The sequence below is a fragment of the Aptenodytes patagonicus genome, chromosome 14 (assembly GCF_965638725.1).
Source record: "Aptenodytes patagonicus chromosome 14, bAptPat1.pri.cur, whole genome shotgun sequence".
Taxonomy (NCBI): domain Eukaryota; kingdom Metazoa; phylum Chordata; class Aves; order Sphenisciformes; family Spheniscidae; genus Aptenodytes; species Aptenodytes patagonicus.
In genome coordinates, this window is record NC_134962.1 from 3,674,435 (window position 1) to 3,696,116 (window position 21,682).

General features: G+C 47.3%; 1 protein-coding gene and 1 long non-coding RNA gene across 3 annotated transcripts in view; both read right to left on the reverse strand.

Annotated features, from left to right (window-relative positions):
- Positions 1-12,125, reverse strand: part of SLCO4A1 (solute carrier organic anion transporter family member 4A1) — a 28,240-nt gene extending 16,115 nt beyond the window's left edge. The window contains exon 1 of the mRNA XM_076351902.1: positions 12,084-12,125. The gene's annotated coding sequence lies outside the window, so the exon portion shown is untranslated. The remainder of the gene's footprint in view (positions 1-12,083) is intronic.
- A 4,377-nt stretch (positions 12,126-16,502) lies between these two features.
- LOC143166945 (uncharacterized) lies at positions 16,503-18,355 on the reverse strand. 2 transcript variants are annotated; one of them, XR_012996470.1, is made up of 3 exons: positions 18,018-18,355; positions 17,722-17,876; positions 16,503-17,040 (listed from the first exon to the last, which is right to left on the reverse strand). It is a non-coding gene; the product is annotated as an uncharacterized LOC143166945 (long non-coding RNA). The 2 variants fall into 2 exon arrangements; XR_012996469.1 differs by having other exon boundaries at positions 17,722-17,891.
- Between the last annotated feature and the right edge of the window lie 3,327 nt (positions 18,356-21,682).

Here is a 21,682-nt window from a genome sequence, read left to right on the forward strand (position 1 = left end):
TTAACTCATCTGTGTGTTGCTGGAAAACCTTACTGACATTTGCTTGGTAGATAATGGCGAAGCTGACGTGCTTCCCTGTACCGGTGGTTCTTGCAGGCACTGGGGCAGGAGGACTTGGCAGAACGTGATGCTTAGAGCAGCATCAAGGTCCTGCTCCCACCCCAGACGGGCAGAGGATAGACCTTGCAAGCGCAAGCAAACTTTAAACACCCAGGTCAGTAGTGCTACAACAGGTCTGGTCCTCAAGGGAAGTTAAACAAATAAGACACACCTTTCGTTTGCAATTAATTCTCTCTTAATTACCCTGTCCGGGGAGCAGAGTGCACAGAGTATTTCAGGGTCCAGGTTTTAGTAGGAATTTGATGATAGCGCAGGGGCAGGGTGAGCTTGGCAGCCAGAAGGGCACTGCTTTTCAGGTCCGTGCCAGACTCCTCCAGGTAACTTCTACCTTAGCTGGCTGAGTACAGTGCAGGATAACTTTGATGTGTAACGTATAAATGCAAAAACTAACTGCAGGTGTTGAATTTTTGCTGCAGAGAAAGACTGTTGTAATGTGCTGGCACAAAAAGATAATGTTTTGGATGTAACACTATATTTTTTCACTTTTTTGGCCCTCCCATGTCCTTACGACTCTTACAGCTCTAAATCTATTTTCTCACCTTTGGTTGCAACATTGGAAACAACAAATAAGAGTGCTTTAGCACTCTAACTTTATTAAAGTCAGAAGTGATTATTAGGTACTGGATCAGGGGCAGAACTGGTCATGTTACCCTGGTGTAAATCAGAAGTGCCTCGTGCACGGCAGCCGGCTGACCTCAGCTGCACACTTCCCATATCAAACATAAGTCTGACGTTACATTTGGCTGCACTTGTAAAGAAGGTTGCTTGGCTGGGGACTGATTTTGCTATCACCGATTTCAGTAGTTAGAAAAAGCCCATCTCTGTTAGTTAGCTGATGTGACCAGGAGCCAAGAGCTCCCAAACTGGCACACCTTCACCCTGGAGGAAACACTCCTACTGCCTCTTTACCAGCACTGGGATATCTCCTTTGATACTTCATGAATATATATTGATATTTTGATATTTCATGAGTCAGGAAAGAGATTACAGCTTTTTGTTCAAGTTTTCTTCTCCTTGAAGTAGGAGGAGTCTGGGCCACCGGACCCAGGTGACCACATCATCCTTCCCTTCAACTTTGGTTACCCGTAGTCCTACTCGGCAGTAAACGCAAGGTGAAACATTTCCAAGAAAGCAGCCAGTCTTTCCTCCAAGCAGCAGATGTTTCCCCACACACAGAAGCCTTCTCTGCCCCCAAAGCCCACGTCCTGGCCACCTCCCGATGGACCTGGACTAACAGCTTGTACCCAGGCGCTGCGGGCAGGAACTCCGCTCCTGCTCGGTGCTGTCCACGGAGCTGCTTTTTATCTCTCAAAGTATTTATAAACTGGCAGTGACACATTCACTGGGAATATTAGCTTTCATAGGAGCCATATGCCACTTTAGAGGACAAAATATAATCTTTAGGGAAAAAAACCCAACCAACTTCACGCACTTCCTAATCATTCTTATTCATCTGAGCCATCCATTTATTGCTTCCCATTCATCTCTGTTTTTAATGACTCAGCTGGTGATTTCTTGCTTACATTGGATCAGTCCCAATGCTATTATCTCCTAGCTATAGATTTACTCATTTTGTGGCAAGATCTTAACTCAATTTTTTTCAGCTGTACAGCTGGTTCCAGACTACCAACATTACCAAGTCAACACAACAAAAGTAGCAAGGCAATGAAAGCATATGATTTGTATTTCATGATGAAATTTGTAAAGACTCCCCCCCTAATATTTAGCATTAAATCAATAGTAAAACGTACAAACTTTTTATCAGGTGATCATTTAAAAAGTCACAGGACCAATTAAAAACATTTTGCGTCTCTGCCGAGGACTGCGATTACATTAATGTTACAAATTAACTCATAACTGACATGCAGAATAATCCCATTTGCTGAAGCATGCCCAATAATAGTTAATCTTCCCTTTTGCTCTATGGTTTTTGACTTTTATAGGGTATTATTGTGGCAAATAACAGCTATTCATAATTTCTGCTTTCCATAGCTGAGCACAGTTTACGGTTTATGGGCAGACTTAATCATTTTTTCAATTCTATAGCATACATGGAGATATTTGCTAAGGAACAGGAATGGGGGATTAAAAAATGATCAGAAAATGTACTGTAAACCAGGGAGGAGCAGCCCCAGGCGATGCTCGGTGGCTGCGCTGGGCGGTCTCAGTTATTCTCCCCAACATGTGAGTGAGCCTGACCTTGCTAAACAGATACTTTGACTTTGGGAAAGTCCACATCCACGTACCAAGCTCACGTTACTCCAGAAAGGGATAAATTCATCTGGGTTTGCACATTTAATTTTCTTGGTAACACATACTGAATTTTTCTCGGATAGTTTGGCTTCAGAGGATTATCAGTATTACTTCTGTCGTAGCTGATAAACACCATATGCATCAAGCATAATCCACTCGCTGGTTTAGGAACGGGAAAGCCTCCCAGAAGTGAGATAAATCCATGTCCTGGTCCTGTGAACTGGGCTTGTCCTCAGGGCGCTGATTCAGTTAAAAGGGAGATAAAAGAAAGCACGGGGTGATTGGGTTGTTCACGTGCAACATTGAGTTTTTTTCCTGGCAGCTGAGGAACTTTCCTCAGCTCACACGAAGCGTGAACCTTGCATTTTTTAGCACGCTTTTAAAAAGCATCCCTTTGGTTCAGCAATACGAAGGACGCTGCTATTGCCGGGAGCGGCACTGGGACCAGCCTGGAGCCTTTCGTAAGCAATTGCTACAGGAACAGCATCGTCTTGCACACATGGAAACGTTCCAGGAAAGAGAAACACACCTAAAAAGCAGCCAGCTGACCATACGTCCAACGCTGTGCTCACCCTCAGTGCTGCAGGGACAGCTGAAGAGCAGGGGAGGAGGTATTTAGAAGCGGAGGGCGATAGGAATACCCCAGCCCACCCCTCCTGTCGGAGACGTGTTTTTACATGATTAGTCCCATCAGAGTCTGAAGCATGGATGAGAGCAGTAGAAGCTGGCTTTAAATTATCACATAAGCAAGGACACATTTATAATTAAATAAATTCCAAATAGTAAAGCTTAGCACTCACAAATCCTTTGTATGTTTTCCAAGCACATTCCACTCACTGGCAAATTAATGCAATAATATGCAAGAAATCAGGAAGGTGGCTTGGATAATTTTCAATTAGCTGCTTGAAAATGCTTTGAAGATAAATCTAGCCAGATTTTCTGAGCTTACTTATTTGTTCCAGCTTATCTGTGCAAATACAATTGGCTGCAGCTGCCTTAGACCATCTTTAAAAACTTGCAGTGCCAATGCACGAAGCAGATGTAACCGGGCCACTATATTCTGCCATAGCAAAGATTAGCCAGACAAAACGTTCTTTTATGCTGTAATACCTAACTCCCTCTCCCTAATGTCACTCTTGCTTTGGTATCTTTTTCCTACCCATAAGTCTGATCACTGACGGGAAGGTTTTCATGCTGGCACCGTACCGTGCTCTCCAGCCACCCTTACTGCCCACGGAGCCGGGTGTCTCCGTGGCTCTTCCAATGCAGATACACCACCAGCATTTTCCCAACATCTAGCCCTGCCCACAGCATGGCATTATTTTCCAGCATTTGGATTCTTACAACCCAGTTAAGGATGTTTAATATTCAGGATAATGTTTCTGCATGAGTCATTAGTCAGCTTTTCCCAATGATTGCCAGTTAGTTCCCACAGATATCCCTTCTTTGTTTCCATGCAGAAGATGCAGATTCAGGCAAATCTTACATGATATAAGTAATGAAACAAAATGAGCAAAACCCAAATGAAGAACGTGAGACACGATTCTTTGCTGCTTCTAAAGATAGGAGCAATAAAAATGCAAAAAATGTAACATCCTGTGTTACACAATGCAAGGATGCTGAGTACAGGATAAATATAACAGAATAACGCTGACATCTACCATGGTTTACAGGAACTTACTCTTTTTCATCCTCCTGGTTTGATCAGTAAGAAGGTAAAAACAAAAAGGGCAAACCAGGGGAAATGATACCATGAAACTTTGCGGAAGCCATGCCACAAAAAGATGCATTTGGCACAAATAATATGAGGCCCTTCTGTTGTAGGTGGTGTGTTAATAACATCGGGAATTACTGCATCCTCCTCATAAACAGAGGGCAACAGTCATTGCTGGAGTAGCAAAGCCTTTCCACAGGCTTTTCTCTTACATCGCTGCTGGATAACAGGCTTTTGATTGAGATATCTCCTTCATCTGGCTTTTTTTCCACTGAATGATCAATTCATGTATTACACCCGGCTGCACTCCTCTTGCAGGGTATCAGAAATCTATTTTTGGCTTGATCGTAAGAGCAAAAGCAGAAACACAATCGTGCTTGGAGCCAGAACTATTTATACCCTAACTCGGGGTATACCCGAGTATACCCCAACCACTCGGGTATACCACTCGGACCACCCCCCCCCTTTCTACTGTCAACCATTCAAAAAACCTAGTGCAATTTGCACATTTCCACAATTGGTTTTTTCCTTAGAACACCCGCCATGCTTATGCTACTGCGGGCTGCAAGCTGTTAGAAGTGGGTTTCACACGAACCCTCGCTGTTGAAGAACCATTCCTTCATGGGGTCTTAATGCCTTATTCCTTTCAAACGGATCAAATAGATCAAAATTTGGAGATCTTAAATCTTAAATCTTAAATCCCCAATTTCTGCTGCAGCATGGAAAGAAATCTATGTGAAATTCTGGGGCATTACGCAGTGCTGTAAAGGGGGAGATCTGGCATGGGGCATAGCCTCCATGCTGTCTCTTTTACACGCTGTGGACAAAGGCGGTTGGAAGTCAACATCCAAATTACCTAGTACTTCACTTTTTCCTGAGACAAGATTACCTTCCAACCCCTATTCTCCATAGTTAGTGGACTTTCTGGGGAAAATCATGTACCAAGAGGTCATATCGCTCTACCAGCCAACGACAGTCTTTAGCTTGACCTTTCTATGACAAGTTCTTCAGCTCAACCCCACGTTGGTGGGCTGGATGCCCACCCATTCCTCTCTCAAACCAGACAACACAGAGCTGAAGAGAGCACATCAGAAGAGCTAAATGCATCATGGAAAAAGAAACTTGCTGATCATCAGTGTTCCCTGCAACATTCACCATCCTCAGTGAGCACAAGAGCATGAGTCCATGGGATGGGCAGAGGGTGGAAACACCGCGTCAAGTGGGAGCACGAGAGAAACAGAAACGACAGGAAGGATTCAGCCAAGGGAAGAGTATTTCCCACACAAGCCCACTTTTTTTCCAGATCAGCAAGTAATAGCTTCACCAAACAGCCCCTGGAGCACAAGCTCACTGGTGCACACCGCTTAGCCTGGATCTTGTTTAACATTCAGCGATGCTCTCTAATCCTCTTAGGTATTAGTCTTGAGATTCCTGCCAAGCACGGGAACAGCACAGCCTCCCAGACAGCACTTAAATGAACTCACTGCTTGAAATGGGTCATTTTGCAAAATACAGCAGAACTCCAGCTGTTCATTTTTTGCTTAACCTCAGATTAGCACCTAGGAAGTCACTACGGCATGCAAATCGCAAAATTAAATAACCTCAATTTCTACATCTCAGGTGACTCCCTGGAAGTCATTCTGCATTAAGACTGGGATTTCTGTCTCTTAATTACTTGTTTAAAGTTAAGTACCTAATTTGAGTTAGGCATTCCTATTGTCTCTCTGTTGCCCACTGCAAAATCATTACATTCAGGTTATCTAGAGCCCTCAAGCCATGTCTCCACGATCACTATTTTGTGTGTTACTAAATCACCCATTACTGCAGATACGATCTGGAGCAGGAACGGGCACATAATCATATTTCTGTTGGATTAGCCAAGCATATTACCCTGAGCTTATTCTGGCCTCATGTTGGCTACTACAACACAAACAATATTTGATCTAGCACAAAGCCAGATGGTGCAAAATTAACCCTTTCAGCACAAATCTGACATGGCACAAGGGAGTTTAGACGAGATCAGTGTGTAGGCTCACGTAGCTGTAGGACTTCTGACTTAGCGTTTGCAGCCTCTAAGTTTCCTGACACCAAGCACTCCCTCTCCACCCTCCAAAGGTGAGCTAATCAAAAGCATCGCACTTCATCGTATTTTATCCACTTAGAATAAACACAATGTCAGCTTGCAGTTAATTTGCATCTGATCATGCAACACCCTGGATCTTGACGCACTGTGGTATATTTGAGGATTTCTTCAAAGAGGGCACAACCCTATTGTGTAATCGAGAGGAAATGATGACCACTTTCAAAGGGATGACTTCCCTTCATTCTCTGACTCAAAATCCCAAACCGGTACCATAACCACAAACTACAGCTACAACAACTACGAGATGAAGGGTAGGAACCCAGACCCAAAGGGGAATGGGACAGAGCACGAGATCAGCACGCTGGCACCATGCGGGGCTGCTGACCACTGCCACCAAGGATGGGCAGAAGAAGCCAACCTGAAATGACACCTTCCTTAGAAACCTCAGATCCGTCTCAATGGCGAGTCCTCGTGCTACAAGTTCCTACAGTGGCTACAGCAAATGTCTAATGTAGAAAGCACTGAAAATCTCAAGGATGGCCACAAAGCACAACAGGTTGCAAACGGGCAGGTATACCTTGGCTGTGCTGTCCTCGGCTGCCTGCTTCTTCCATGGCTGGCTGCATCTAAATAAATAAAAATCCCTGCCGATCGGCAGAGGTGAGACTCCACTGATTCCTTTGAGAGATGCTGGTGGAAAAATGCTGAGTAATACCATTCTGCATTAACAGGCCTCTCTAAAAAACCCAGCTCGGTATTAAACAGCAATCCCACACAAACACATACCAATATACGTACTAATGTATAGAGAAAGGTGCGTACGCAGGTGTGTGCACACTCTCCGCAAGCACCACACGGTTTGCAATCTGCCGCTCTTGCAGGCTGGCACGTCTTTCATCTGACAACGCTCAATCAGGTCAGTAATTCATTCTTACTGCCAGGGAGCAAATTGTTGCCAAATGGTGTTTCTTCCTGAGAAAAAGGAATAAACAGGCATATAATGTTCCCACTGTCAACCCAAAACATCTGCTGGAATTCAGAGGGGTTTGCTGTCCACGCGCAATGTGGAGACGGCTTCTACTTTGTACCCTCTTTTCTCACGATGAGGAATCGCAGCCTTAGCCAGCAGCTGTTGAATTTACTTGGAAATCTGAAAATTGCCTTCAAGGAATTCCTGCTTCCACGCAGCAGCGTAGTGGGGTTTTCACTTCTGACGCAGGGACTTTTTAATTTTCCTTGCTAAGGACCTGCTCGCATCCCACAGCCCCCGCCAAGGTGCTACGAGAAACGGACACAGTGGGATAACCTTGTTCTTGGTCATCAGCTTGAACGAGGTCACCGAGGACTGATTTTGATCAGTGCTCCCTAAGAAATGATGGGCCTGATCCTGCCATTGCTGCTTACCCGTGAGTAGTGTTTGCTCACACAAGGCATTCAAGCGAGGTTCCCAAGATCTCTCACAGAAAGTAAAAGGTAATTCAAGGGAATAAAAATCAGCTGGTTTGTGGTGGTAGGCAAGGAGGTTTTTTTATTGCCTCTTGAAAAAAGGCAGTATTTTAAGTTTTAAATTATTTAAACCCAAGAATATTGGAGACAGATAATCAGTGTACCACAGGCTGGATACCTACTTTCCACTCCTTTTAATCCAGTTTCTTCAGCATCTTAAACTACTCTTTTCAAGGTTTTCCGCCAAATAAGAGGAAAATACACAACACTAAAGGGATCACAGGTTGATCAGAGTTATAGGGGGACTCCAGAAAAGGCTGATTCTGTTGTAACCAAGACCCACATCTAGCTCGATGGGTCTAAATCCTCCGCGAGATTGAATCCGCTCCAGCAATACAAAGAAGACCACAAAGCTGCTTTGAAAGCACTGCGAGGAAATCCCTTTTTTTTGGGAATTCTTATGCTAACATAAAGCTCCATGGCATCTGCCCTGTCCTCAATTATGCTGAAGCGGTGCAGGATCAGATCGGTCACAGAGGGAAGGCGTTAGCAAGCCCTTCCAGCTAAGGCAAGGTAGAGCAGCCGTGCGGCTGCTCCGACTCGCGGCCGGGACAAGGGCTGAGCTTCTGTTTTCTGTGGGGTGTTTAAAGCAAAAGAAATCCTGAACTAAATTTTGAAATCTGAGTATGTTAAGTTAAAGAGATTGATGCAGTTTTCCAAGAAGAGGCTATGAGGGAACAGAAAATCTAAGAGAGCCCATGTCCTTCAGATGTTTTGGGGACTTTTTATTTCTCTGCCATGGGTTGGTATCATTTATCAGAACTCTAGAATCTAAACGGGTTTTTTATCTCTTAATGCCATCTAGCAAAATAAACTCCTATCTCACAGCATACCCAAAGCACTTGGATTCACAAATATGAAACCATAGCTATAAAAATGCCAAAAAGTACTTTTTCTTGGATTTTTTTCAGCCAGAACAGTGCAAAGTCAAAGTATTTTTTGGGAAAAGAAGTGTTTGGCCTTGCTTTCTCAACAGGAAAATGACTCCCTAACTCCTGCAAACCACGGTTAAACAAAGCTTGTCAGCATTTCATTTTCTTCCTTGAAGCAACCAAGCCAAGCTCTGAGAATTCAAATGACTGAAGATTATTGATGCCACCCAGCAATATACTTTGCCCACTAACAATAGCAATCAAATTCAGTTTTAGTGTATACATATGTCAGTGGAACAGCACAAGAGAAGAAATGGGACTAGTGCCTTCGCTGCTCCAGGAATTTAAAAAACTGCTGAAAAGGCTTGGCACTTTGCTGAACAAGGCAAGCAAGGAGAACAAGAATAAACAGAGCATTTCCCACCGCTAACATATTCCCATTGCTCATAAACTCATTTACAATCTAGAAGCGGAATGACATTATTTTTGACAGCAGCAACATAGTAGTATCCCAGATTTAGGGGTACTTCTTCCTGAAGAGTGATTTAAGGTTAGAATAACATTACTCTGTTAATATTAAACACTCACTGCCTTGTCTCATGCTCTCCACTGTACTAACGAGAGGTCAGATGCAAAAATCTATTAAGGTTAGTGGCCCTCTCTGAGCACTTGTCTACAATCACTCATCACAGCTACCAAAGTAGGATGGATGCTTTTGTCTGGGATTCATAAACCAGATGAAGTCCTTGTTCTCTCTCAGAGCATTTTTCCCAGAAAGTGTTTGCCGAAACTCTTTGTTCTCAAATCCCCCAGTTCAGCATCACCACTCATACGCCGGGAGGTCACTCAAGGCCAAGATGGAACAAAACTAATTATATCGCGGGGAGGTCTAGCAATAAATCAGTTTTGAAAAGGGAAAGGAGAGTGGCTCCAGGATAGGAGCAGCTTTTGCATCTAGAGATCCCACAGCTAGAGAGGGCTGGGATAGCTGGGGAACCTGCCAAAACATAGGCGCAGGAGAGCCGTGCTGCCACCGACCCTGCGGGCAGAGCCCCTGATCCTGCCTGTGGTGTGGTCCGGGCTATTACTGCTCCCAAATTCTGCTTCTCTGCACAAGGATCAGCCCCTCACTGGGCCAAGATAATGCGTTTTTTAAACGTACTACGGAAGCACAACAGACTTCAGGGTGGCCATCAAAACCAAGACCAGAATGCCAATGCATTTCAGGGCAGCCCACATCCGAAACACCTTGTGCATGGTTAACAGCTCCCGCACATTGCTTTAACTCGGCGACCTCGGTTTATTGAGCATAAAATCCAAAGGGGGAACCTTTCCCCTGAAATCATACTCAGCGTCTCACTAACCCACCAGCAACAAGCCGTCAGCTCTGCTAAGTGTTTGCAGAGTCTTGCAAAGCATTTCCGCCATTCACCGCTGCATTAATGAGATTCCGCCAGATGCAAATGTCCTGGGCTCTGAATAATCAACTTATGGGCAGCAGCTCAAGGAACTAGGTGGGAAAGACAAGAAACCCAAATGGTAAAGCAGAATATTTGGCAATCTGGCATACAAGCACCTTCACCTGGGGGTTGTGACCAACCCTGTAGGCAAAGGCAGGTTTCTGGGCTTGGTACACTCAATTAAGATAAAGGAAAGCAAACCAACTGTTCAGTGATACTTTTTTTGGGGTGGACTGAGCAAAATAAGCAGGGTAAAGCAAAGCCATGATTCACTTTTTGTGCTACTGCAGGGTGTAAAGCCCCAAATCGGACAGCAGGATCCTCCCAGCATGCTCCATGCGGTAAAGACACACACAAAAAAAAGATTAAAGCTGCCTCAAGGAGTTTGCAATCGGAAATCATGAGGCACTGAGCAGCTGGATGCTGATCTCCCTAAGCCGGTGGATATTTCTTTGGTTAGTGGCTGATCCCATCTTCCCCCTTGCCTGTAAATCTCTCATCTCTGTCAAGATTTCTAGTAAGTACTTGCTCAGGTAGTTCCTGGTTTCTCCGGCCAAGCGTATCTAACCCTCGCAGGAACTGCTGCTTCCCGCCTCATTTGTCATCCCAGGGTCGCGCTTAATGTTTTTGCCACTGTCACTTTGTGGGTTGGATCCACATGTGCGGGGCAAATTAAGGCAGTATCAGTGGAGTGGCTATTTCACAGGGCTTCAGATGACACCGTCACGCCTGGACACACTCATCGCACGCCAGCACGGTTTCGGCCGAGTCGTGGCAGGGCAGGTGGCTGTGGTCTGTCCCTCGCAGCCCACCCAGCGCAGAGAGGGCTGCTGCTTCAGTTTCAGATCATTTTTGGTAGCCCAGAGGCTAGAACTCTTTGCATATAAATAGCTACTTTTTTTTTTTTCTTTTCATTATTTGACTAACCCTCTCTCCCCAGGTTTCATCCTTTTTCTCACATTTACAACAGCTCAAAGCACACGTCTCTAAAGATCTCTTTTGTGTTCTTTCCCCCTCAAATGCTGTTTTAACATGTGTTTTTACAACCAAGTGGCACTATAGAAAGTAGGAGTCTAGAAATCAAAAAAAGGAGGTGGCAGACTGGGATAACTTCACGTTTGTAGCGTGTTGCCTGGTAAAACCAAACAGCCTATAAAATGGTAATAAAATGTTAACGCAACAAACCCATGTGATTAATGTCCACTTGTGCCTTTTGAGCTCTCAGAACTGAAAAACACGTTTTTATTACAGCAATCCTTTTGACTCGTATCATCTGAACAAATAGGTTAGTAAAAGTAATGTAAGTCATGCCATGAAAGCGCTCCGATTTTGGTTTAGCATGCTGCCTGTGACTTCCTTCTCTAACTTCAGTTACTACCCCCTTGAAGCAAGGATCGTTTCATCATTAACATACTTTTTATTTGTTGTAGGGATCATTTTGCCTTGCCTCCTTACTAGCTTTTCTTAATTTCCGCCTTTTTCTCTGCAGCTTTTTAATTTCCCATAGAAAGGCAAGGTTTTGATGAAAGGAAAAAAACCCCTCCAGTGAGCGAGTTCTAACGAATTTCAGTTACAAGGTAGTAATACCGGTTTTGAAGCATCACCGGAGATGGCTTGCGAATGGAAAATCTCAATGAGTTTGGCTATTTTGGTGACTTTTTTCCCCCCCTTTGAAACCAGACGGGCTTTTCCCGACGCGGACCATGAGCTCTTGCCATCAAACCACCGATGCCCCACAAAAGCCCGCACGCCCGGGGCTGGAGCGCTGCCTGCCGCCGGGCACCGCACCGCTCACCCCGGCCCCGAGCTCCCCCCCCCCCCCCCCCCGGACCGCCGCCAGCCCCATCTCGGGGCTTTTTCATCCCCCCTCGGGTTGCGGCGGATGATCCGCGCCCATCCCCGCCTCCTCGGGGCTCCCCGCGCCGCTCCCGCAGACACGTGCGGCACCGCCCGGTAGGTCCTGCCGGGGGGCGGGGGGGGAGCGGGGAGGGAGCTCGCCCGGGCAGCCCGCACCCCGCGGTGCCCGCCCCGCGCCCCTCCATCCCTCCCGCATCCCTCGGCCCCGGTACCGGTACCTGCCGCCGGGCGCCGCCGCTGCCCTCTCGCCGCCGCCCCCGCTCTCCCCACGGCGGGGGGCGGGCCCCCCGTCCCGACGGACGGGCGCTTCCTCCAATCGGCGGCGGCTACCGGCGGCGACCCGGCCAATGGCGGGGAAACTGAGGCCAAAGAGAAAGTGAGTGTAACGCGGGCGGTGCGGGGGGAGAGGGAGGCGGGGGGGGGGGGGGCGGGAGAGGGATGGACGGGAGGGGATGGTAGGGGGGAGAGGGTCAGAGACAGATGGGAGCAGGGGAGAGGGAGAGGAAGGGCAGGGAGGGGATCCCACGTTGGGGAGGGAAGAAAAGGGGGAGAGGGGCAGCAAGGGGAGGATGGGGAGAGGGACGGGGGCGCGAAAAGAAACGGGATAAGGAGAGAGCAGGGGCAGGGGCAGGTGCATCTTATGAAAAATGCCCAATTTCCCGTCCCGCTGCGTACCTGGGGCCTCGCAGCCCCCAGGCAGGGCTCGGGCTGCCCCCCCCCCCTCCCCGGGGTATCCCAGCCTCCCTGCACCCCCGGGATGCTCAGGGAGAAATACTGGGATACATCCATGCACCAGACCGAGGGGGAAACTGTGCTGAAAGCAGCCGCATCCATGGCTGTGGTGGCAGAGAGCAATGGCAGGAATTTAATCTTTACCTCCAGCTATTGCAACGAGCTGACCTCGCGTAAAAGGAAGAAAAAGTACCAGAGCAGATGCGTGGGTATTATTTTATCTGGGGCATAAACACAGCTATCGCGGCGTTATCTTTATTGGCACAATATAGCGCCAGGCGCTATCGGGCTGGGCACGGCTGGGCTAATGATTGCAGAGGCAGTACAACTCGCCTCCAGAGCTGAAGGAGCTGTGCAGGAAAGCTGTGGGAACCCACCGAACCCCTTTGATTTGCATTAACACATTTGTTTGGGCCTTTTTCTTTGCTGTTTGGGGACTTGCTGTCACAGTGGTTGGTTTACAGGCGCAGAGGGGGCCCTTGAGCGGTTACACGGGTGAGTCTCTGGACCAGCACCCGCACCTGAGCACTCCACACCCTCCAGGGTATAAACCACCTGGGCAGGAAGAATCTCAGCAGATGTGACGTGCATGTGTGAGGGTCTAGCCATGCAGATCTCGTGTGCCTACCACTGCAGCTTTTGCAGCCCCCTTTACATTTCATGTAAGGGCTGTTTCACATCACTTGGGAATTTGGCCTGTTTCTGCATGTTCAAAGATAAATAATTCAGGCACTGTATGTTTAGCTCTTTAAAGTGCGATCAGTTCTCCATTATCCAGAGTGCGCGGGATAACCTGGGTAATGGAAAACCCCAGCCAATGCTGCACAAGGCAGCGAGGAGGGCCAAGATTTGGCCAGAGGTCTGATATCCAGCTGCCACGCTGAGCCCTGCGGTACCCATCTCTGCTCGGTGCAGAGGCAGCAGCGCTGCACCTTTCCCACGGCTGCTGCCGGAGCTCAGGGACCCACAGGTAACTGAGAGCTGGGGCAGGAGCCGAGGCAGAAGCAGACCCTGCAGCTTGCCAAGGCTCATCCCGGGCTGCGGCAGTGTGCCGCTTGCATCGCTGCCTTGTCATCGTCCTCTGAAGCAGTGGCTCCAGGATGGAGCTGGAAAGTGCTGCCTTTTTGTCCCGTCCTTGCTGTGCCCTGTGGAGTTGGAGGTGGATGAGCTTCTTGCACATTTTGCTTTCACTTACTGGGCTAAATTGGGAGCTGTTGAATAAGCTTTTAAAACAAAATTAAATGTGGGAGAGGCTGCTGTTCGCTGTGGTCAGGAAATCCAGAAAGCATTTGCTCCATGGACACACACTGACGTTGCTTTATTATATATGAATCGTTTCCTGTGCACTGAAGTTAGGGCATTGTTTTGGCTGGTGCTGTACAATCACTGATGAGTAAGGCCCTGTGTCATACCGTTTATATTTTAAATAAACAGGGTGGAAAGGACAACAGATGTTTAAAGGTGAAGTGGTGCGTCAAAAGCATCCGAGCTGGGGAAGCCCCCCACGTTTCCTGTTCAACCGTGCCAGGCTGCATTCGTTGCTGGCTTCAGCTTCAGGGTGATGCATCCCTGCTCCTGAGCTCTGCTCACTTCTCCACATACGTGTTGGTCTACCGTGCCTTTGGTGAGGTTGTCCTCAGAGGTGCAGAGTAATTCTTTTACTTAATTTTTGGGGATTTTTTGTACAGCACCTCAAAATAGGTTACCTCTTGGGTGAGGGAGATGTAAAGATGTGGAGCTTGTCCCATGGGTTTGCATGAGCTAATAGTAACTATGATAATGTGTCCAAGGGAGAAGGTGTGGCAAGGAAGGACAGAGGTCACCTGGAACAAATCTGTCTCCTACAAAAATCTTTAAAAGATGCTGGGCAGTGGCATGGCAAATCAGTCTTGCCATGGCAAGATTCACTCGTAAATGAAAAGGAGTCTGTCCCAGGGGCAAGTTTGTTTCAAACTCTGTCTTAAAGCCCGCAGGGCTCAGCGTGAGCCAAGGCACACCTTGCTGTGTGAGTGGCCAATGCACACGTTGCTACGTGAGTGGCAGAACGCTCCTCCAGAGCTTGGCATCTTCCCAGGACTGGGCTCATCCGAAAGGATCTTTGTAGCTGGTTTAGGGCTTAGGAGAAGCTGGAATTAATTTGCCAAAGCTATAGAAAGGCATGAAGCACATGTGATGCAATGAAAGCTGGGGGTGGCAGGGGTTCAAAAGGATGGGGAAGGTTTGGACAGAGCCTAGATGAGCACAGAGAGAGCCCTGCCCTCGCGGGCAGAGCATGGGCAGGGTGGCAGGGACCCGAGCATGAGGGTGCTGGGGGCTTGGCATGCACTCAGGACGTGCCTCGCTCGGTTTCTCTCCTGGCTCTGCAAACCTGCGAAGGGGAAGGATGCAGCGGGAGCGAAGGTAAAGATGTATTGCAGAAGAATTAGAAGAGTACTCGCCGGAGCGTAGTCCCTGCCCTGCTGCGAGCCACGGACACCTCCACCAAAGGGAGGTGGGGAATGGCGATGGGGAGGCACAGCCCTGTCCCCCGCGCTGCCTGGGATGCGCATCAGCTTTCCTTGACATCATCTGGCCTAAATCTTCCTCACCTCTGCTAGTCCTTCATCTCAGGACCGTCTCCTTTCACTCCCTCACCTGTCAAGCTCAGCCAGACTGGATACGGAGCTCTGCTAGCGGCTGACGCTGCTGGTGGCTTTTCTTTTAAAATTAAAGGGGACAAGGTTTTTCCTTGGCTGGGGCTTGGTGGTGGGCACAAAGGTTTCTGAAAGGATGGGGCCATCGCTGCCCCTGTCCGTCATTAGAGCTGAGAATTACCAGGGCAGTGATGGTAATAAACAATGACAAGGAGACTCGTAATCGTATTAATAGTATTATTACTAACAGTATAATAATTACATTACTGTTATTATAGGGGTTACTATCTCCTCGGGTTTGGGAGGCTCTGATCATTTTAGTTTGACTGAAACCCTGATTTTATGGGTCATGTTAACACTTGCAGGTATACCTGCAATGATTTTCATTCAATATTTTACACGGGGATGGGTTTATGATGTGTTGTACCTCTGTCAGAAGCTTTGGGAGTATCAGGAGCTCTCGGCTGCCATTTTTAATAAATCTCCATAAATCAATAAAACTCTGGTTTTAATGAATGCAAATTTAGTGCCACAGAAGGGAAGTCAGTTGGCTGGAGGCACTCTGAGAGCTGGAATCGCTCCGTCACCAGCGGCTGTTGAGAGATGTGTCTTCAAGTTCAGTCCTGTAAGCCATGTGGGACCTGAGATGATCATGACAATCTTTGGGCTAAATCTGTGCAGACATAAACCTTATTAATGCCCATCAAATGAAACTATCCTCATTTTCCCAAGATCCACAGAGCTGACTAGGAAAGAAGGGGAGGTGTTGTATATTCATCATATAAAGTCCAGTTCTGGGAACATTTACATTTTTAATATAGTTAAGTGTGCATGTATTTACAAGATTAGGTTAACATAGTAATAAACAATTTATTTAAAGACGTAATGTGTAATACAGATTTCTGGTGCCTGAATGATCATTTCCTAATATCGCTGTTATAAATACTTCCATGATTCACACCTCCTGTTGCAGAGCAGGCAACAAATCTCCGGGAAGGAAGTACAGAACTGGATTTTTTTCTAGAAGAAGATTTTTTCAGAGTTTTATTATAACTCTGATTTGAGCCAGAAATTCATTCACAGGAAACATAATAAATAACGAATGAAGATGGGATTTTTCAAGAGCGGTGGCTAGTGCTGGCTTGCAGTGGGAAATGCACTTCTGAAAATCCCCCCTGGGATTTTTACCAGACTTTGTGTTATTTTACCTCTGTAAGACCGTGTTGGTTTTGCAAACCGGAGCATCAGAATCCATCCTGCTCAGCACTGCGAGCTGCATTTATTATTACGAGAGCAAAGGATCCTGTAAATGAAAGGATGAGGTAGGAGGTTTAAAGCAAACTCTTGCACAGCTCCTGATTAAACAGTGGCAACCGTTGCCGGAGGGCATTGCAGAGCCAAAAGTGTAACTGTGTTCGAGGAAGGATTAGACAAATTCATGGCTGACACATGCTCTGACGGCAGTTAAACCCAGTAATCTCTGTGCAAACCTCTAGTTCGGGATGTCCCCGAGGTGCTGATGGCCGGCGGCCAGGGGAGCGTCGCGAGAGGCAGCGAACCCTCGCTGCTTGTCCTGCTCTCGCCCTCTTTATAAACCAGCCGGCAACAGCACTGCAATACCGTACCTGTGGGTTATTGGGAAACAATATTAGGAACTTTGCTGCTGAGCATGCACAAAGTGTGATGCGTTAACTTTAAAAGAGATAAGGGAGAGCTGTAGCTTCTCTTCGAAAGATTTCTGAAGGGTCTGAGTTCTTTTTTCTCCAGTCTTTTCCATTAGGTGATGCACAGACACCACAGCCTTTTTTTCCTAAGACAGAGGGAAACAGAAGTGATTTCTCACACTCCAATCAAGTTTTATTTGAATGAAACATGACATTACACTGGGACGAATGATGGAAAAGTCCGAAGACGGCATCATCCGAAGAGAAAGCACGTTGAAGCTCAGTGCGGCAGCTGTAGCTGTGTTCCCATAGAGTCTGAACAGCACGTGGCACCCGGCAGCTCTGAGTTAGCATCAAGGTCATGTCAGGCTTAGGAGTTAAAAGGGAAATTTTGACTGTGGTGATGATGATAAGCACAATATTTTTGTAACTGTTGCTTTTTGGCTGAAAGCAGCCCAGATTAGCAAAGCCACACTGTGGGAGTGTATGTTCTGGGTGCGGGCGAGGCAGCGCTATTACCATAAATACCCCTGGCCATGCTCAGGTCCGGCTCCACTGTCAGCAGCTCGAGGGGCTCCTTTCTCTGTGCTGGTGTGCTGCGCCATGCACAGGAGCTCCTGAGCTGGATGTGGGAGTCCTACAGAACTGCAAACAGTATGTAATAATAACAATAATTACAATCCAGATCATTACATGGGTCATGCCCAGCTCCAAAATTTGAATTCTTTGAGCATAATTAACCTGCTAAGTTCTTACTTAGGAGGGACTATAAATCGTGGCCTGTCTCCTGAGATGAGGGCTGGAACAAGGGACACTCTGCACCTTACCTTCATGGGTTGCTAGACCCAAAGCTCTGCTCCAGGATGAGGATCAGCCACGTCAGAGAGCTGCGGGTAGGGATGCAACTGTGGGAATCCCCCGGCTTGGGGAGGGAGCGAGGGCAGAGGTGTACCCCAGTCCCACTTTTTCTCTGCTCGATTCACTGGGGGGAAAAAAGCTATGAAGAATAATCAGAGAAAAACATATAAAACAAGAGCAAATCTTTTGTGGGCACATGACAGCTCAGAATTCATCGCTTGGTTGTATCAAGTAGCAATGCAAATGGGAGCATGGGGAAAATCACCTGTGCTGTGGTCTTTGCTTCTTATCCACTTGCTGTGCTTTTGGCACCGTGTCTGATGGGAATATTTACTCTTCATTTAGCAACAGCACAAACTCCACCGTACCAAGGAAGAGCAGACGGAGCTCTCGCAGGGCACGAGTGAGGCGGCAGTGTCTCAAATAGGATCCCAGCAACGCCTGCGGTCTGTGGGAAGTGGTGCAGAGCATCGGCACAAGGGTTTGGGCTTTGGCGCCAACCGAGTTGCCATGGTCAACACAGCGCGTTTGTACAGCAAGAGATCATATTCATCAGAGCAACACCCTTCCTCTTTATGTGTGTTTTTGAAGTGTAATTGCCATTGAACTACCCATTTAATACTTCTTCTCTCTTGCTAGGAGACTAGAGACAGAGGTTATTTTCAGTCACCAAAGGTTTTACTTTTTTTTCTTTAAATAAAGCCTGATGAAAAAACCACATTATAACTGAGGCATGAACTTTTAATGACTTTGTTTCATAATCTTTTTGAAGATTCCTGTTGAACTAACAGAGTCTTTCAACTCCTTTTGTTGTTGGCTTAAAATGCTGGAATCGGATGTTGCTCCAGATCTCACGTACTGTGCTATTCACTCTGCCCAATCTCCCCTGCAGATTTTGGTAAATGTTGCCCTTGCAGTGTAATGAAGTACAGACGCTTGAGACAGTGATATCATCTGCCCATATGATCTGGGAAATGGTTATGAGCATCATGTGTTTGTGAAGAATATATTCCAGCATGCTATGTAGCATCCTTAGTTAGCCGTATTGGAAAGATTTCCAGATAGCTATTGATTTTCCAGTTCTGTAATTAGTTCAGAGATTACAAACATACAAAATATTGCTCCAGAAATAGATTTTTTAATTGTTCATAGCACCAAAACTATGTTGTGACTGAAGCACATCACATGCTTTCTGCAGAGAGACTTTGAACTTTGGAAAAATATTGCCCCTGTAAACAGGGACAAGCAATCACGTGGCTACTTCTGTTGTTATCTCAGATAAGGCCTGGATCCCACTCGTTCTGGCTGATTTTGAAAATCCATCCCTGTAGTTCCTCTTGCAGGATCAAGGTCTACAGGAGAGATCAGACTCTATCTGTGAGGCCGGATTGCGTCCCGGCCAGGAGCTGCCCATGCAGGTCAGGATCAGAGCAAGCATCAGCCATCCCCTGCGGTGCAGAGCCCTCTGTCTGGGGGTGCCCCGGTGTGCTGGGGCTGATGTTCACCCACCTAATAGCTTTCACTTAATTTGTGCTCTGTGCTTACCGTCACGCAACTGCATCTTGCCCCTCCAAACAGGTCACAGCCCCATGGAGCACGTCCCATGTACTTCACCAGCACATGCACCCCTCTGCGCTCAGCTGGGAGCTCAAAATGCCCCTGAGGAGGAGGTAGCCTCCTTTGCCCCCTTTCCAAATTCATGGAGCTGCTCTTAATCACCATTACGAGGGTCCACGTGGATGCCGTGATGCCACGAGCCAGCTACCGAGGGGCTCTGGCTCCAATCTGTGTGGACACATTTCTGAGCAAGCCTGCGTTTTGCTGGTCTGCTGCTCCATCCTGGTCTCTGCATTGATGCTTTATAAGTTTAAACTTTACACTCCTTATATTGCTGCCGGAGCTGCCTACTAGTGCAGTAAATGCCGTGCGCGCACACACGTTGCACCGGACTCTGCCCCAACCCTGGCAGGGCTCACGTTTCGCGGGTAGCTGAGCTCTCCTGAAACAAGTCCCATCCACCACAGCTTGGGCCATGCTCAAATCCTTTTTCCTCTCCTCCCCTTGGCCCTGCAGCAGCAGGAATTCAAGTCTCGGTCTCACGTACTGGAAAGGTTTACAGGATACAGCTTTAACTTGGTGACTGCCACGTTTCTCGTCTGAAGCAACGGCACTTGCACGTGCCATTTCCTTGTTATAATTAAAGAGAAACTTAATCAGCTCCACTTCTCCTTGCTGAAGTAGGCCTCACTTTGCATTTGGCGTGCTGAAAGCCATTAGACAGCGACACGTCACAGCATCGCCTGCAGTCGGCAGAGGCCAGAAGTTGGTCTCCGTGGTGTCCTCATCCCTCCGGTCCTGTGTCGTCGCAAGGGTGCACCGTGCCACCGGTTGCTTTGTAGCTCCTCTCCCCAGTTAGCGCTTTTTCTGATTTTTAGTTCTCTTCTAGGATGGTGAGGGGGAGATAAGAGAGGAAAGAGATATAAAGACTGGGAGCATAGCCGAGCGGATCAGTTACTGCAGTGGTCCTGAGTATTTGAGATTTTTTTTTTTCCATTTGCTTACCCAACGTTTGGCATCTGAGGATCTCGGGGAGCAGCAGGCAGTTGGCCGAGGGCAGTAACTTCTCCCACGAGTGTCCATGGCCAGAAGCAGACATATGATCAACCATCTATTAGAGACACCCTATGGCTGCTCTGACCTTCATCCCCGCACGTCCCAGATCCGCCCACGGACAGAGAGGGGGGTGAACCCCAGCCCTGGCCCCAGCTGCGGCAGGGGATGCTCCCACCCTGGCTGTCCTGTTTGCTGCTGTCACCCCAGGCTCTCCCCAGCAGCTAGAAGCTGCATTTGCACAAGCAAACGTGCCCTGGACCTGCCAGGTCTGGAATTTCTATTTTTTTTTCTTGCTTCCAGGCAACATTTTTTCATCTGTAATTATCAGCTGAAGAAAGATGCCTCTTCTCTTCTTCAGAGGGGATTTTGGGGCCTCCCTAGCAAGGTGCACGAGCCGGTCGGTGCTTCGCTCTGAGTGACTCAGGAGCCTCGCTGCACACACGGGGTGGGGTGGCCGTTGCTTATGGAAAATAGGAGTAACGTCCAGTAAAAAAACTAAACTTCCTCTTCCAAAGGAGCTGTTGTTTCTCTCTAACAGGATAATGATAGATATTTTCTGTGAGGGCAAAGACAGGAAACCCCAACAGAGGCAACAAGGGCATTGCAATTAGGGACATTATTAGAACTATTTCATTTCAGTGCCCAACTGTGCCAAGCATTAAACAAATCAGTTGAGTCACTTCTCTAAAAATCTTGCAAATTAGGAAGGTTGGGCAGACAGCAAAAATCCCCCAAAAGATCATTTCCAAGTTACAGGATTACATATTCTGCCATCATCACACAGGCAGTCAGAAAATTTGGCTACTATGAAATTTCTTCCAGAACCTGTGAAATCTCAGGAAGGAAGAAGAAATGTTCATTTTTAAAAACCCCAAACCTTATAATAACAAAAATCATCAAACTGGGCAATCTTTGATTTGGTTGAGAAAGTACTTCTGCAACTATGTAATTCCCCAAACACACCCAGTCCCAGCAAAAGCTCGGGCAGCATCCCAGGAGATGGGAAGTGCTGCAGTGAAAGTAAATTTAATGAGACATTAACGAACCAGGCACCCAGGCACCCTCCTCTCCCTCGCCCGTGGCAGCTCCCGAGGCGAGTGGTGTCACACCGGGGCATGAATTCTCCTCCTGCACGTGCAATCTTTGCACCAGCCCATTTTTAATCTTTGCAGGAAAACGGTATCGCTGGGAGTATTGTTACACAAGAATCCTATAGGAGAATGGTGTAGAAGGAAAGGAGGAGAAAATGCTGCTTTATTCTTTACCTCCCAAAGCAATTACTGGGGGTCACCCGGCTGCCTGGGAAGCAGGATTTGG